The sequence below is a fragment of the Dipodomys ordii genome, unplaced genomic scaffold (genome assembly GCF_000151885.1).
Source record: "Dipodomys ordii isolate 6190 unplaced genomic scaffold, Dord_2.0 Scaffold55, whole genome shotgun sequence".
Lineage (NCBI taxonomy): Eukaryota > Metazoa > Chordata > Mammalia > Rodentia > Heteromyidae > Dipodomys > Dipodomys ordii.
In genome coordinates, this window is record NW_012267271.1 from 3,641,451 (window position 1) to 3,657,202 (window position 15,752).

Genomic DNA, 15,752 nt, shown 5'->3' on the forward strand with positions numbered 1-15,752 from the left:
TCCCTCTTCCCTCCCCACCAGTGTGGCTGGTGTGCCCAGGCCGCGTGACAGCCTTGCACGTGGGAGGCGCCTCTCTGTGCCTGGTCCCGCCTAGCTTCCAGTGGGCTGCATCTGGCCCCACTTGGCCTGCATGACGGGGCCCTACACTGTATGTCCTCAGCCCTCTTGCTACCACTATGCTGCAGCCCAGACAATAGGCTACTGTGTGGGAAGTGGCATTTGGTAAAATGGAGCTGTATCCTGCCCTGGGGCAAAAGTGGCTGGCAGAGGCTAGGCTTCTATGTTCTTACCCCAAAGGTAAGAAATTAATTAAGTAAAAAAATACAGGCAATTATCACTGTGGCCCCAATACCTAATTTACATCATCTAAGTTAATCTTCCCAATAGTCCTAGGGGCTGGGGAGGGAGGACCCTCCTTGGGAGTGAGGACCCATAATTTCAGAAAAGCCACATGTGGCTACCATTGTGCACTCTGCAGCTGTAAGGGGCGCAGTGCACACACATGATCTTCATAGGATTTGTATTGTAGCTATTTTCTACTTTCCTCAAAGATGTATTTAAGGCTTTTGATGGCAGGACTGGCCATCATTTCCATTTGCAGGTAAGGGAAGATTTGAAGATCATGTGCCCAAATTCCTAAATTACTCCATAGCAGAGCTGGGCAACAAAACCCCAAAGTAAACAGCCATCCCTTGCTATATTGCGGTTCACTTTTTGTGGCTTCACTGTATCGTGGGTTTAAAAAAATATATATGTAGGTAGTGATTCCTCACCTGACACGGGAGTTACATTCCAGAGACCCTTGCGATAGGTGAAAATCTGTGAAGCAGCAGTAAGTGGAATGCGAGATAGCGACGGACAACTATCTAACACTGCTACTTGGCAGAGTTTCACCTATCACAGGGGTCTCTGGAATATAACTGCTATGGTAGGCGAAGGATCACTGTACACTGAAGGATTCCTCCTGTGAAAGTGCTGATGTGCCAGGAAAGGCAGAAGAGACAATGCTCTGGCCCTCTGTGTAGAGGAAGTGAACATAAGTTCTTAGGGTCCCTGGGACTATAGACTGCAGGGGAACCTCAGAATGCAGTTCAGCTCTGCGGAGTTGTTTTGTTCTGAGTCCAAGTCATAGTCCTGCTGGAAAGAGTCACAGAACCCTCAGCCAGCACTGTCCTGTCCATGTGAGCACAAAGGCCACATTCAGGTCAGGAGAGGTGTCCCAGCCCACAGGAGGCCTGAGGAGCAGCCTCTGCGAAGGATGAGAGGGCACTGGAGCATGGGGAGCCACTGCCTGGCCCACATGTGCCTGGCTGTCCCCTGATGTCCAGCTTCTGGGAAGCCTGAAACTGGACTTGTGACTGAGTCTGATGAGCCAGAGCATGAATCAAGATCATTAGACCAACATCAAGACAGACCAAGACAGAAAAGAGACCAGCGAAAACTTGAGCACTGACAAAAAGATTCTCCTACCAAAAGCTGGTTAAAAGAGCTAGCCTGATATGAGAATGGTACCCATGCTGACTACTGACCCAGGACCAGAGGGAAGGAGCCAGATAAAGAAAAAGTTCAGGGCTAGGAATGTGGCTCAGTGATAGCATGCTTGCCTAGCAGGTATGAGGCCCTGGGTTCAATTCCATATAAACAAAAAACAAAACTAATTTTTTTAGAAAAGTAGATTCATTAAAAAAAAAAGAAAGAAAAAAAAAAGAAGAGAAAAAGTTCAGAAAAATAAGGCCTAGTGGGGCCCATCTGAGTATGTGACTAGCTATATTGAGAGTATCAGTTATCATTTGTTATAAAGCTGTGTGCCCTGCTGTGCACTATACATTGATGGCCATATGTCCTGGTTGGCCCCATCCGAGTGAGGCTTGTTGTTCTGTGTGATTATTAATAGCACCCCCTTTTCACCCTCAGAAGTATCCCAATAGCTGGCATATCATACATTCCCCTTTCTTAGGAGACAGGAAACCCAGTTTCACCAGGGTTCAGTTACTCAGAGTAAATATCAGGACTGGGCTTTGGCTGACACTGTCAACCCCCTACCTTTACTCCCACCAACTAGTGGGAATAAAAGGTGCCTGTTTGTTTGTTTGTTTGTCTAATGGCCAGGATGCAGATATGTCTTACTGTTGACTGAATGAGTAAAAATGACTTTTAGGTCAGTACAAGGGTGAGTCTTGTTGGACATTAGAAAGAGTTTCTTGATCTTGCAGTGGTGACCCCAGACTGGGCATCTAGGATGAGCAGTGGCAGCCTCACCTTGGAAAACCTGGAGAGAGGACTGTGTATCATTTGTCCTGGTGATTCACTCCCAGCCTGGAGGCCAGGGAGGGAATAACCAATCTTCAACTGCCATCCCTCTCAGCCCAGGATCCTGTGAATCACCCCCCACCAAAATGCCGTTGGGGGCACCCAGGGAGTTTGTGGCCAGCTAGCTCCCAAATCCTGCCAGCTCGTTCTCGTAAGACTTTCATGTGCCTCCATCCTGCCTTCCATCACCCACCCAGTGAGTCATTGTGTGTTTCTACAACCCTGTGGATGATAGGAATACAGGGATGAACCAGAATCCAAAGGCCAGGATTAGAAACTCTTCAGTTTCACCCAGAAGAGTGATAGGGGGCGGGTTCTGCCTGATGCTGAGCCTTCTTGCTCCGGCCATGGATGAGTTGCTAGCTCCAGGGAAGGCTGAGTGTGTGGAGGCGGCTTGTGGTCACACTGTGAGATCATAGGGCACAATGGATGTGGTTAGGCATGGGGAGCTAGTTGCCTTTGCCAGGGGGTGAGGATACTGCTATTACTTTTCCATAGTGCGTTATTTAGGAACCTTTTTAAGATTCCCCCAAAGTCTACATACTGAGCCCTATGTGCCAAGAGCTCTGGCCAGCAGAGTAGAGGCGGGAAAGTCTGCAGAAGCCATTGAGAATCCAGCTTCTGAGTTGGCTGCTCCATTTCCAGCAGGGCCTGGTGAGCTCTGGAGCCCTGTCTCAGACGGGGAGAATTGAGCTGGGTAGACAACACTACCTCAGGTGGGAAACCCGGGTCTGGCTGAGGAGCTAGCCACAGGGCTATTATCTCAGCTGTCAGGATGGCTTTGTGAACCATAGTCTCAATTATCCCCATTTCACAGATGAACACACAGAGGCAAAGTGTTGAGGTCACATGCCCAGGACCACAGAGCTGCCACATGGGAGGACTGGGCTTGGAGCCAGCTTGTTACCCACATGATCCTCAGTGGCTCCCTACCTTTGTGTGTTCCCACCCTCATGGTCCACTGCTTGCACTTCAGGCTGCCTTTGCAAAACTCACATGGGATGGAGTCACTGGCCTTCTTACAAACAGCCATGTTGTGTCTTCTGCCTCAGAGTACTGTGCTCTGTGCCTTGAGTATCTACCCACACTGCCCAGCCTGCCATATGTCTGTCTTCCTTTCTAAGGTGATCCCACAGGGCCAGTTAATTTCACAGCTTGTAGGGGCAGTTGTGGCTTCTCACCTCAATACCCAGGACTCTGACTGTCCCAGATGGTGAGCTTCTTAAAAGCAGGGTGAGAGTTATTCCCCATTGAATACTCAGAACCCAGGATGGCACTTAGGCTATTAAACAGGAAGCCAAGGATTTCTTTTATTTCACATATTTTCCTGGTCAGCCCCTGTGCAGGAAGTTGGAAATAGAGCAGGAAAAAGGGGGGCAGGGAAAGGGGGAGGTCCCTGCCTTCAAGGGGCCCACAGTAGCAGGCATTCCTAATGTGGTGATAACATCCAGATAGGGGGCGAGAGGTGGGAGCTAAGGTTGAGGGGGAGGGGAAGGGCCCCATGAGACTATCCGAGCAGTACCAAAGGGAACAGCATGTTCCCTGGGGTACACAGGCTGGCTGGCTTGAAAGCCTTGTGTTGGGGACACGGTCTCACAGCTCTCTTTACTCAGCTGGGATGTGTTGTAGAGTTTCAGCATGGGCAAAAACCGACATAGCCTTTGGGGTGGGAGTGGAACAAGACCACCTTGGGGAGGACTTTTGGGCATTTCTACAGGCAGGCAGGTCCTTGGGCATCTCTTGGAGATGAGAACAAAGTTCATTCTGGTGGTCTGTGCCTTCCTGTCTGAGGCTGAGGCTCTGGGGCTGCTGGCCCCAAGACAGGCTGATTTCACCAGGGAATGGGCCTGGCACAATGGCATAATTGTCAGAGGCCGGGCTCCCCACCTACCATTTTAACATTCCTGTGATCAGAATGTGTCTCACAGTTGATGTGTGTATGGAACAGGACGTTGTAACATCTTAACTGCCCTCCCCCAAAGCTGTTATTAATTCAGTCCAGAGAGGAATATAGTTTTGTCTCAGAAACAGCTCCCAAATGAGGCTTCTGACATGACCCATCTAGCTCCACAAACTGCAGGCTGCCTGGGTCTTCTCTTTGGGATGGTTTCTATAAATTCCCATACAAGATCCCCTTCTCAGTGCATCAAGTCTTTGTTGAGGTTTGGGTTGAAGGATGGTAACAGGCTGGGCACAGGTTTAGATTGGAATCCTTGCTTGCTTCTTTTCCCCCCCCTCAGTACTAGGGATTGAACCCAGGACTTGGCATATGCTAGGTAAATGCTGAACCACTTGAGCTATGCCCCCAGTCACTTGCTTGCTTTTTGGCCCACTGCTTAAAAAGACCATGGGGAGAGGTGCTGCACCTCCAAGCTTCCATTTCCACTGCTGTAAAATGGTGACAACCTTGTTTATCTTGGGGAGACCCTCTCAGCTCCTGGGGCCTCCTGTTTATGACTCACACAGTTGTGTGTTAGTGTGATTATTTACTCTTGGCCTGCAGGCTCTCTATATGGCAGCTCCACCCCCATTGTCTGCTGTCAGTTGAGAACATTCCAGATTAAGTGGGCTGTGATTCAGAAAGGCCAGAGGCTGAATGTACCTGCCCTAGGTGGGGCTGCTGTCTGTTGTGTTTGCTCTATTGTAGCTACCAGTTGCCATCTCCCAGTGTTGGCTCAGGACTTGCTCAAGTGTGGCTCAGGGGAGGAGGTGAGCTCCGATTCTGCAGCTCTAAAGGAATCTCATGCAGGGTCACAGAGAAGGAGTAAGTGCTGTCTCAGTTGCATAGATGAATGCTTCCCCACGCTTGGTTCCCACATGCTGGTACCAGATTCCTGAGCTGTGGGAGACAGTAGTACGGCGCACCCAGGCACGTGGATGTGTAAAGTCAGCCAAGGCTCCTCTCTAAGAGCCTCCTCACTCTCTGTCTGAGAGCCCCAGAGGCCAAACTTCCATGGAACCTGGCAACATGAATCTCAGAGGGCCTGGGCCACCTTCTGTGGAGAGAAAAGGTGGACTTGGCTGCTAGAGACATGGGTTAGAGGGGCTGGGAAGGTGGCTCAGTGGTAGAGTGCTTGCCTTGCATGCATGAGGCCTTCAGTTTGATTCCTCAGCACTACATAAGCAGAAAAAGTGGGAAGTGGTGCTGTGGCTCAGGTGGTAGAGTGCTAGTCTACAGCTGAAGAGCTGAGGGACAGCACCCAGGCCCAGAGTTCAGGCCCTACAACTGACCAAAAAAAAAAAAAGACATGAGTTAGAGAGTCAGTAACAGAGAAGCGGAGGTGCTTTGCACCAGGCAGTGGAATGAGATGGGAGAAGTTTTTGGAGCCAGACAATCCTGGGTAAGGGTCCCATAGAATGACTCCACTGGGACCTCAGTCAAGTTAACCTCTCTGAGGCTAACTTGGAGTCTACAGATCTGTTTTTCCATCTGTAAAATGGGATGCTAAAGCTGAAACTACTTTCTTGGGTTGTGGAGAGGATGAAGTGAGAGAGGAATGTGTCTCATTCAACTCAGTAGATAACTTTATCAACTAACATGGGATCCTTTGTCTGTCCTTGAGCCTGCAGCAGTGCTATGCATTTTTTTCCCCTGAGCCATGCACTCTACACAACTTATCTGTTCCACAAGACTGCCTTTTTTGAGTAATTATCCACTCGTGTTTTCCAGGCTCTTACAGTTAGTTGATTCACTATTTGGTTGGAGCTGCGTGGGTATCACTGTGAACTACCAAGCTGGGCTGTGGCAAGAAACTTGAGGCTTTAGTAATCCCACAGACCTGTGCTAGCAGCTCTCACAAAGCCTCTCAGCTCAGGAGTCCATTGGGACTGCTTTCCTGGGCTCAGCTACATCAATGTTGTCTGGTGCAAGACCTGTCACCATGGCCAGGCTTGGCTGTAACCAATTTTTTGTCTGTCCCTCTGCAACTCCGGGACTGACCCAGCCACTGAATCCTCTAGGATTCAGGCGGCACTATCGTTTTCCTGTACCCTATACATGGGTAGAGTCCAGTGGTTGGGGGTAGTGTGGATGCTCTCTGTCTGTGAGGTTGGTGTCTGAGGCTCTGGTGCATGTGTGTATGTTTGTCTTTAGTGTGTACTTTATTCTGCAGGTGGCCCCAAACCTCAGACATAAAACCGTCCCACCCCAGTGTGGGCAGTGGTAGTAGCCACAGCACTGGCTGTGCCTAATGGAGCTTTCTGGAAATCTTAACAGGATGTGTCTAAAAGAGAAAGAGTTTGGGTCCTTGCTGTCCCCTCTTTATAGTTCTGATCATTGATTCTCACTGGTGGCAAGTGTTTCTGCATATTCTCCACCTGCCAGGCACTATGCTAATGCCTAGAAAGCAGTAGAGTGTGGCTCAGAGTTGCCACACTAGTAGGTTCAAGTCCTTGTGCTGGCACCAGCTGGTCCTGCAGTCTTGGCCATGCTCTTCCTCTGTTTCCTCACCTAGCAATGTCTGCATTACAGGGAAGTTGTGAGGATCCTCAGTTGGCAAGGGCCTAATATGGGTGTTATTCTTAGCCCATTTCACAGATCAGAAAACTGAGGTTTAGAAAGGCTAAGTGTTCTGCCAGGGCCACTTGGCTAGTACACAGAATCCAGGACTTGAAGCCAGCGCATGAGCCCTGCTTTGCCTGCAGTTGGAGTTTCTTTTTTTTTCTTTCCTTTTTTTTTTTTTTTGGTCAGTCATGGGGCTTGAACTCTGGGCTTGGGTGCTGTCCCTGCGCTCTTCAGCTCAAAGCGAGCACTGTACCACTTGAGCCACAGCACCACTTTTGGTTTTCTAATGGTTTATTGGAGATAAGAGTCTCATGGACTTTCCTGCCTGGGCTGGCTTTGAACCGGGATCCTCAGATCTCAGCCTCCTGAGTAGCTAGGATTACAGGCGTGAGCCACTGGTGCCCGGCTTTTTTGCACTTGGAAAAATCCAAGTATGAGAGCATTTGGTAGCTTTCTCAGCTTTCCTTGGAGTCCTGGTGAAAGGAGATCCTTTTCTGAGTAACCAAACTGGCCTCTGGGAGCTCTCATAATCCCACAGCAGAAGCAATAGCTGACCTGTGACACACATATCACAGGAAGAAGGGAAGGAAATGTTATCTAATGCTGAGTGCTTTCAAGGGACTTAGTATATGGTGCCTGCGCCATCCCCTGGGGCTGCCAGGGAAACTCATCTTTCCTATTTCTTGACTACAAGGGTGGGAGACCTGGGAGCATCCGTTGCTAAGAGGGGTCAGGCATCCTTGTGCACACAGAGAAAGTCAGGATAGCCCTTTACCCTAGTCCTAGTACAAGAAACTTGTGGGTGACATGTCCCATCCTACGCACGATGCTTGGCACCTTTCCTGGCCAGCTGGAGGGATATAAGCAGGGCTGGCCAGCCCCAGGGAACTTTGTGACCAAGGGCATCTGGCTGCCCCAGGCTGCGTTTATTTCTCCCTGGCACATCCTCCTGCTTGGGTGCATAGGAGCCCAGAGCCTGAAGACCACTAGCCAAGTCCTTAGATACCCTGCAGCCTGCTGTCCCTTCAACACATAGCTGCATACAGGCACACCCCAACTGCCACCCTGTGCCCCAGGGATGCCTGCCTTCACCCAACAGCTCTTTGTCTGAAGGAGGAAAGTGGGGACACTAATGTTGAAGTCCTCAGTGTCACAACCTGTGTCTCAAATACCACTCCTGCCACAGTCCTGCCTGGCCAGATGCCTTCTTTGGCTCCAAGTGAAAACAGGGAGTGTCCCCCAGGGGATCCAGCAGCACACAGCCCCACCTGGAAGGGACAGAAGTCTTGAGCCCCAGTTGGGGGACCAGTTGCTGCCCTCCACCCCCTGCCCCTTGCTGCAGAGCACAGAACTGGCCTCTTACCTCTTCCCTACTGCTTGGCTCCCAGGGCAGCTCTTCACATGCTTCACCCGTCCCCTGTCGTCAGCGGGGCCCGGCCATGGCCTCCACGGGGTCTCAAGTCGCAGGCCGAACTGGCCTCCTCTCCTTCGCAGCCCTGCCTCACTGGCCTGCCCTGCAGCCGGTTCCGGGGCTGCTCAACCCTGTTTTCCCTCACAGTGCGGTCAGCAGCTGCCTCAGTATCATGCTCGGCAGGTCCCAGCTCAGGCAGCCCCACTCAGGGATTGGGGTCCATCCTCAGGCCGACTGTAGCACCTCAGTTGAACTCCCAACTCCTTTGTGGAGCCCTTACATGCCGCCAGAGGAAACTGTGAGCACAGCCTGACCCTGGTTGGCTGCAGGCGTTTCTCTCCACCCACCAGTGCAAGAGGATCCCCCAGGCCCAGAAAGGCTCTGGGCCTCCCCTCAGCCCCAGACAGGGGCGGGCCGCCTGGTGATGTCACACTAGCTCCGGCCCCAGCTGGCCCAGCCCTCCCTCCCATCAGCCTGCTTTGGCAGACTCCAGGCCCCCCTCCTTCTTTGGCACCGGCAGCCTGGCCAGCTCTGCTTCTGGCCCGCCTGCTCCCCAAAGCCCAGCAGCTCCCGGGGCACCCTGTGGAGGCAGAGCGCTTCCCCTTTGACTCAGGTAATGGGTTTAGATCCGCTGCAGCTGTACACAGAGCTTGGCTGAAGCCTGGAGCTCTAGAACTCTCCTGCGTATCTCTCGCCAGCCTCCTTGCACTGCTCTGGGAGCCCTGGTCTCAGGACAGCAGCCCACCCTTGGTTCCCCTCTTCAGCCCCCTTCTCAGAGGCCTCATTCTACTCTTGCATCCCTGGGGAAAGTGCCCAGGGCTAAAGGTTAGCCAGAGGCAGTGGCTCAGCACAGTAGAAGAACCATGGCTGAGGGTAGGATCCTGCTGGAGAGAAGCCATCACCTCCAGCTCCTGTCCCTACAGCAGTAAATGAGTCAATTCCTTCCCCTAGTGGTCTCTCATCAGGCTTCCTGAGGTCACTTGGAAAAGGGTTTGCACAGGGTTATGGATCTGTGGGCTGGGCAGTTCCAGACTTATATTCTGAGCCTTTATGTATAACTTTGACAGCCTCACTGTTCTTATTGCCCGTCACTTGTGGGGCTCTCCTAGGAACAAATACTGGGATCCTCCGTGTTCCTCGGTGTGGAGTCACATTACTGGAGCTCTGGCACTCAGCAGGTTAGAGCAGGAAAGAAGTGCGCCCCACCACCAAGAGTCTTCTAGACTTATCTCCCTGTCAGGTTGGCCAGAGAAAAGAGGAGCCAGGGCTGCTGCTAGACTCCCCTGCAGGGGTGAGGAGGTAGGAAGAGGGTGAGCGCCCAGACATCCAGGACATGGCTCACCATCTGTTTGGACTACAGCGTGAGAAATACTGGTGATGATCCTTCTTTCTTTCTTAAAAACATATTAGAAGTGATGATGACATCTGGGGGAAAACTGGAGAAAGTTTCAGGGCACTCTCTCCATCCAAGGCACCATGAGCTTCATTGGTGGGCACTTAGGCAGACAGAGTCCACTTTGCTTTCCCCCTCCTCAAGACTGCCATTTCTCTCTATAGGGAACAGATTTGTTTCCTGCCCATTTCTTCCCAGACTGCTCAGGCACTCATTTTTCCCATTCTTCAGTTCCTTCTCTTAGAGATACCAGTCCTTACAGAATACCACATCAGCCAGAGAAATGGGTGGAAGAGTCACAAGTTCTCCCTCCAATACCATGGGGTAAAGATGTCTGCTGCTCTGATAGGCTCAGGTTTATCCATCTTTTGAAGAAACATTGGGAAGTTGGCATGTATTTCTCTCTTCCTTACTCCCTCTCTCTCCTTTCTCTTCCTCCCTCTCTCCTTTCTCTTCCCCTTCCTCTTCTTCCCTTTCTTTCTTTCCCTCACCCCTCTCTCCTCTTTTTAATGTTTTTGCTAGATCCCTGTTCTCATGGCTGTCTGGGAGACAGTCTGAGTGTGGTGTGTAAGAAGTGTTGGTTTCTAGGGGGACAAGTCATAGGTAGATCTGGTGAGTCTGGGAAGGGTCAATTAGAGTTACTCACTGATGAAGTAAGCTCAAGCCTGAGGGTGGCTCAGAATTCGCAGGTAGAGAGAAGATAGCCTAAGCAGAGAAGTGAATAAAACCCTGTGGTACTGGAGATTTGAACCCAGGGCTTCTGGGTTGCTAAACACACATTCTTACCACCTGAGCTATTCCCTATCCCATCTGTTTCCTTGAATCGTGAGTGAATTTGTGTTTTGGACCAGTAGAATACAGTGAAATGGCTACCTGACTTCCAGTGCTGGAAGAAAATAGGTGGTGTAGCTTCAGAGGCTCTGTCATGAGGATCTTTGAGCTGAATGATGGACAGCACTGGCCCCTCGACATGAGGAAAAATGCCTTTTGATGATTCCAGCCCAGCCATCAAGTCACCCATACCTGTTGTATTACTCTCAGCTCTGCAGTTGTTTTTAGGGCTCTGGATGTGTGGGAGCAGAGATAAGCCATTCCACTGTTCAGTGTCCAAATCCTGACACATGGATTGTTTTAGTGCTAAGTTTTAGTGTCATCTATTACAAAAGAGCAATACCTATAGAAGACCCAGAGGCAAAAGCAGTTGTAAGGAACTGTGTGTGTGTGTGTGTGTGTGTGTGTGTGTGTGTGTGTGTAGAACATTTGGGCAGAATTTCTACCTCATAGGGCTATTGTAAAAATTAAGGAGTGCCATGTTAGTGTAATACTAGGGACCTTGGCTAGACCATGACCCAGTGGATGCTGGCTATAATTTTTCTTGCTTCCTTCCCTGGACCATGAGTATTCTGAGCACAGGGTCACATGTGGGCTACATGGAGTTCTCATATTGAATAGCCCAGTGTGGAGGGGAGAGCTGATGACTTGCAGGTTAGGAAAATGTGGCAAGCTGTGCTAGCTGACCCTGGCACAAATCCCAACCCTGGCACTAATCTTGGATAGCTTGTATTCTCCTTGAAACTTCAGTTTTTCATTTCTAAAAAGGGAATGCTGATAGCTACTGCTTGGGATGAATGTGAGGCTAGATAGGAAATGTACCCCAGCCTAAGTGCAGTGCTGAACATTGTTCAGGAGTCCGTAATCCCCCCCTCCCCTGCCCTCGCACCTCCTCCAGGAGCACTATTCCCACATTCCCACTTGCTTGTTGGACACAGTCATGTGACTGAAGCACTAGAGGATAAAAGGAGTTCTCTTCCCCCTTCCTCCTCCCTCTCCCCCTCTGCCCTCCTAGTACTGAAAATTGAACTCAGGGTCTCAAACATTCTAGCAGGTATTCTACTACAGGAGCAATATCCAGTCCTTTTTCTTTTGAGATTTTTTTAATCAATATGAAGAATATGCAATATTTACATGGTAGAATACAAAGAATCTTAAGGTATGTACCATAATTTATATAAATGCTTTTCTATTGTATGTGTTCTCATTAAGGTCTTGTTCCTTTTTTGTGGCAGTAGGGTTTGAACTTGGGGCCTTGCACTTGCTAGGCAGGCACTCTACTACTTGAGCCATTCCTCCAGCCCCTCCTTTTTTGTGTTGGTTATTTTTTAAATAAAGTCTCAACTTTATGCCCAGGCTAGACTAGGCTGCGGTCCTCTTATTTGTGCTTTTCTTTTTCTTGCTGGGATAACAGATGTGTACCAACATATCCAGCCACTGGAAGAAATAGTCATATATATTTTTATGCCTGAGCTGCCTTGAACTGGGATCCCTGGCCCCTTCTCCCTTCCTTTCCCTGCAAATCTCTGCCTCTCAAGTAGCAAGAATTACAGCCTTGAGCTATCACAATCAACTTGTCACCTTTCTATGAATTATGATTTTTAGGCGGTTCTGATGTGTGTGTGTTTGTGTGTGTGCGTGTGTGCGTGTGTGTGTGTGTGTGTGTGTGTGTGTGTGTGTGCTTGAACTCACAGCCTGGGTGCTGTCCCTGAGCTTTTGTGCTTGAGACTAGTGTTCTACTACTTTGAACCACAGCACCATTCCCAACTTTTTTAGTAGTTAATTGGAGATAAGAGTCTCATGGACTTTCCTGCATGCCCATGCTGGCTTTGAACCTCGATCCTCAGATCTCAGACTCCTTGAGTAGCCTAGGATTATAAGGATGAGCCACCAACATCTATCTAGTACTCATATTTAAACTCAGACTTTGGTGCTTGCTTGGCAGGTGCTCTACTATTTAGCTATGCTCCCAGCCTTGATTTGATCACCTTTCTTATTATGACTTCTTTTTTTTTTCTGTTGAAAGTGTTTGGACATTCTACTGAGATACTATATATATGGCAGGAGTTGAGGGTACACATATAGGATTATAGAAGATATACTTCATAAGGGCAACTTTGCTGTATCTTGCCGCCAGAGTCCTTCCAGCATTGAAAGCTTTACACATCCCCAAATGATCTCCTATTTCCCATGGTGTGTCTTTCCATTGTCTTCAGGACAACAGTATTTTCTACCTTCCTTCCTTTCTTCCTTCCTTTCTTCCTTCCTTTCTTCCTTCCTTTCTTCCTTCCTTCCTTCCTTGCTTTCCTTCCTTCTTTCTTTCTTTCTTTCTTTCTTTCTTTCTTTCTTTCTTTCTTTCTTTCTTTCTTTCTTTCTTTCTTTCTTTCTTTCTTTCTTTCTTTCTTTCTTTCCTTTCTTCCTTCCTTCCTTCCTTGCTTTCCTTCCTTCTTTCTTTCTTTCTTTCTTTCTTTCTTTCTTTCTTTCTTTCTTTCTTTCTTTCTTTCTTTCTTTCTTTCTTTCTTTCTTTCTTTCTTTCTTTCTTTCTTCCTTTTGTCAGTCGTAGGGCCTGAACTCTGTGCCTGGACGCTGTCTCTCAGCTCTTCAGCTCAAGGCTAGAGCTCTACCACTTGAACCACAGTGCCACATCCAGCTTTTTCTGCTTATATAGTGCTGAGGAATCGAATTGAGGGCCTCATGCATGCAAGGCATGCACTCTACCACTGAGCCACCTTCCCCTCACCAGGACAACAGTATTTCTGATGTCAATCTATCTTCCCTGTTTCTGTGTACACAATGGGTCTCCCCTACTCTTCAGGTTTTTCAAGATTTTTCTCTTTATTTTGTATTTCTTTTTATCAGTTTGACCATGATAAGATTGGGTATAATTTTCTGTGCATTTATTCTACAGAGGGATCACCTAACTTCTTGGACAAATGGGTTGGGGAAAAAGTTTTGGTCATTATTCCCCAAAATGATTTTTACTTTCTGTTCCTCCACCACTATCAGTACAAACTTGCTGTTGTCCCTTAAGTCACCAGAATTTTCTTTACTGACTTAATTTGTGTCTTCTCACTTGTTTGGTTTAGATAATTACCTGCCCTCAGGTTTAAGAATCACTTCTTCTCCAATACCTAATCTGCTAATTCCATCTAAAATATTTTTCATCAGATAGCTGTAATTTTTTGTTGTTGTTCCCCCTGCAGTACTAGAAATTAAACTTGGAGCCTTGTGTATTTTAAACAAGCAACACTCTGCCACTGAGCCAGGTCCCCAGTCCTTAGTTTTTGAGAAACAGTGTAACTTAATCTGGCAACTCATTATGTAACCTAAATTGGCCTTGAATACTCAATCCTTCTGCCTCAAGCCTCGCAAGAGCTGGGATTAAAGGCCTGTACCACCACACCCAACTTACGTAGATTATTTTTATAGTTCTCATTTCTTTTCTGGGATTCTTCATCCACTGCTTTATTTTATCCTTCATTTCCTGAAAAAGCTTGTATATATTTATAATAGTCATTTAAAAATCCTTCTCTCCTAATTCCAACATTTGCTTAGGGAGTCAGTCTGGCTTTAATGACTTTCTTTCTCTCTTGATCATGTGTTCCAATTTACAGATTCTTCACATATCTATTTTTTTATTACAACTGGACATTGTGGGTGATACATCAAAGACTATATATAATGTATATAGTCTATGTTTTGTTCTGTCAGGCAGTTAAGTTAGCCTTGTGGAAGTTCAGTTTTTAGACTGTTTAGGTAGCTTTATTTTTACGTGCCCATAGGTGTAATTCTTAGTACAGGGCTAACTTCTAGGGCACGGCCTCAGCTTTAAGTGCTTGCTAAACTGCCTTAACCTGGTAGAACTTGAACTTGAAGCTCCATCTCCAGGCAATTGCTGGAATCTTCCTCCTAGCTATTACTTTCTGTTGAGGACTTTGGAGTGTCTCTCCACATGCATAATAATTTAGGGATTAGCTAAGGATTGGAGGAGAATTTGTTTAGTAATTTTATAGCCTCTTGTAGCTTTTGTAGCCATTTCCCCCTGCTGCTTTCTGTTTAGTTCTATGCTTTTGTGCATCTCCACACACCATGAAGTGCCCTAAGTTCAAAAAGTCATAGGTTGATGCACACCCTGCTGTGCTTTAGCAGATAAAAAAGATGTCCTGTCCTCACACACCTTGTAGAACATCAAGTTCAACATTTTACAGGTACCAATCCATTTTCTCCTCTTGTTAGAGTTTAGATCTTGAATGGCCCCAAAGGCCTCTGTGCTAAAGGCTCAGTCCCCAGCTCAGAGGGCTGTAGGAATATTTGGGAGGTGGGGTCTAGAAGCAAGAAAGTAGGTTTGGGGCAAGCAAGTTCGTTTGGGGTGAGCCCTTGGGAGGGGAGGGATAATGGGGTCTGGGCCCCTCCTCTTCCTCTCTCTTTGGTTCATGGACACTGTGAAGTGAATAGGCCTCTACCACACACTCCTCCATAATGTGCTGCCTCACCACAGGCCCAAAACACAAGTCCAAATAACCACAGATGGAAACCTCGGAAGTTGTGAGCCGAAGTAAATCTTTTCTCCTTATAAACTTACCATCTCAGGTATTTTATCACAGTAAAGAGGAAGCTGTTTAACACATCCCTCAAAACCTCATGAGAATAGTGCTATGATTCCATTCTACTACCAAGCAAACTGAGGTTTGACTAAGTGAAGTCCTGGCACACAGGGCATACAACTAAGAAGCAGTGGACTGGGATTAAAACTTTCAGACGAGTTTGAACTGTCAATCAGAAAGATATAATGGGCCCTATCAAAAACACAGACATTGACTTCATTATGTAAAGAGGAAACCATATCAGGCAGTATTAAAATTTAATAAGAGTGTTTGGCCCAATTAATTGCTACTCAAATGGCTCTTTTTTCTATTTACTGGCTATAACCATTCATTGCCATTCTCAAAGTGATAAATGTATTTTACAGTTGGTGTGTGATGTAAATGCTGCTCATGTCTTTCCTTGCTTACAAGCCACCTTCACATTCTACATCTGAGACACACATTGGGATGCATACCCTTGTTTAGTATTCATTTTATGCTGCCCAAGATACCATTTATTTTAGAATTCTATTTCTTTGTGATCAGATTACTCTGTTCTTGTTAATAAAGTGCTGCTGTGTTTGACTGAAAAAAAAACTAGGAGAGACATCGTTACCTTGAAAGCATTCATTTCTTCAACTCTGCCATACAGTTCAAGGTCTCTAAAATCACAAAAAGACATACCGTAGTTTCATAGGCAACACTTTTTCTTTCTCATTA

General features: G+C 47.7%; 2 protein-coding genes across 3 annotated transcripts in view; one reads left to right on the forward strand and one right to left on the reverse strand.

Annotated features, from left to right (window-relative positions):
• Angptl2 (angiopoietin-like 2) overlaps positions 1 to 8,557 on the reverse strand; it is a 31,376-nt gene extending 22,819 nt beyond the window's left edge. The window contains exon 1 of the mRNA XM_013021445.1: positions 8,178 to 8,557. The gene's annotated coding sequence lies outside the window, so the exon portion shown is untranslated. The remainder of the gene's footprint in view (positions 1 to 8,177) is intronic.
• Ralgps1 (Ral GEF with PH domain and SH3 binding motif 1) overlaps positions 1 to 15,752 on the forward strand; it is a 204,777-nt gene that overhangs the window by 107,717 nt on the left and 81,308 nt on the right. The gene's annotated exons all lie outside the window — the stretch shown is intronic.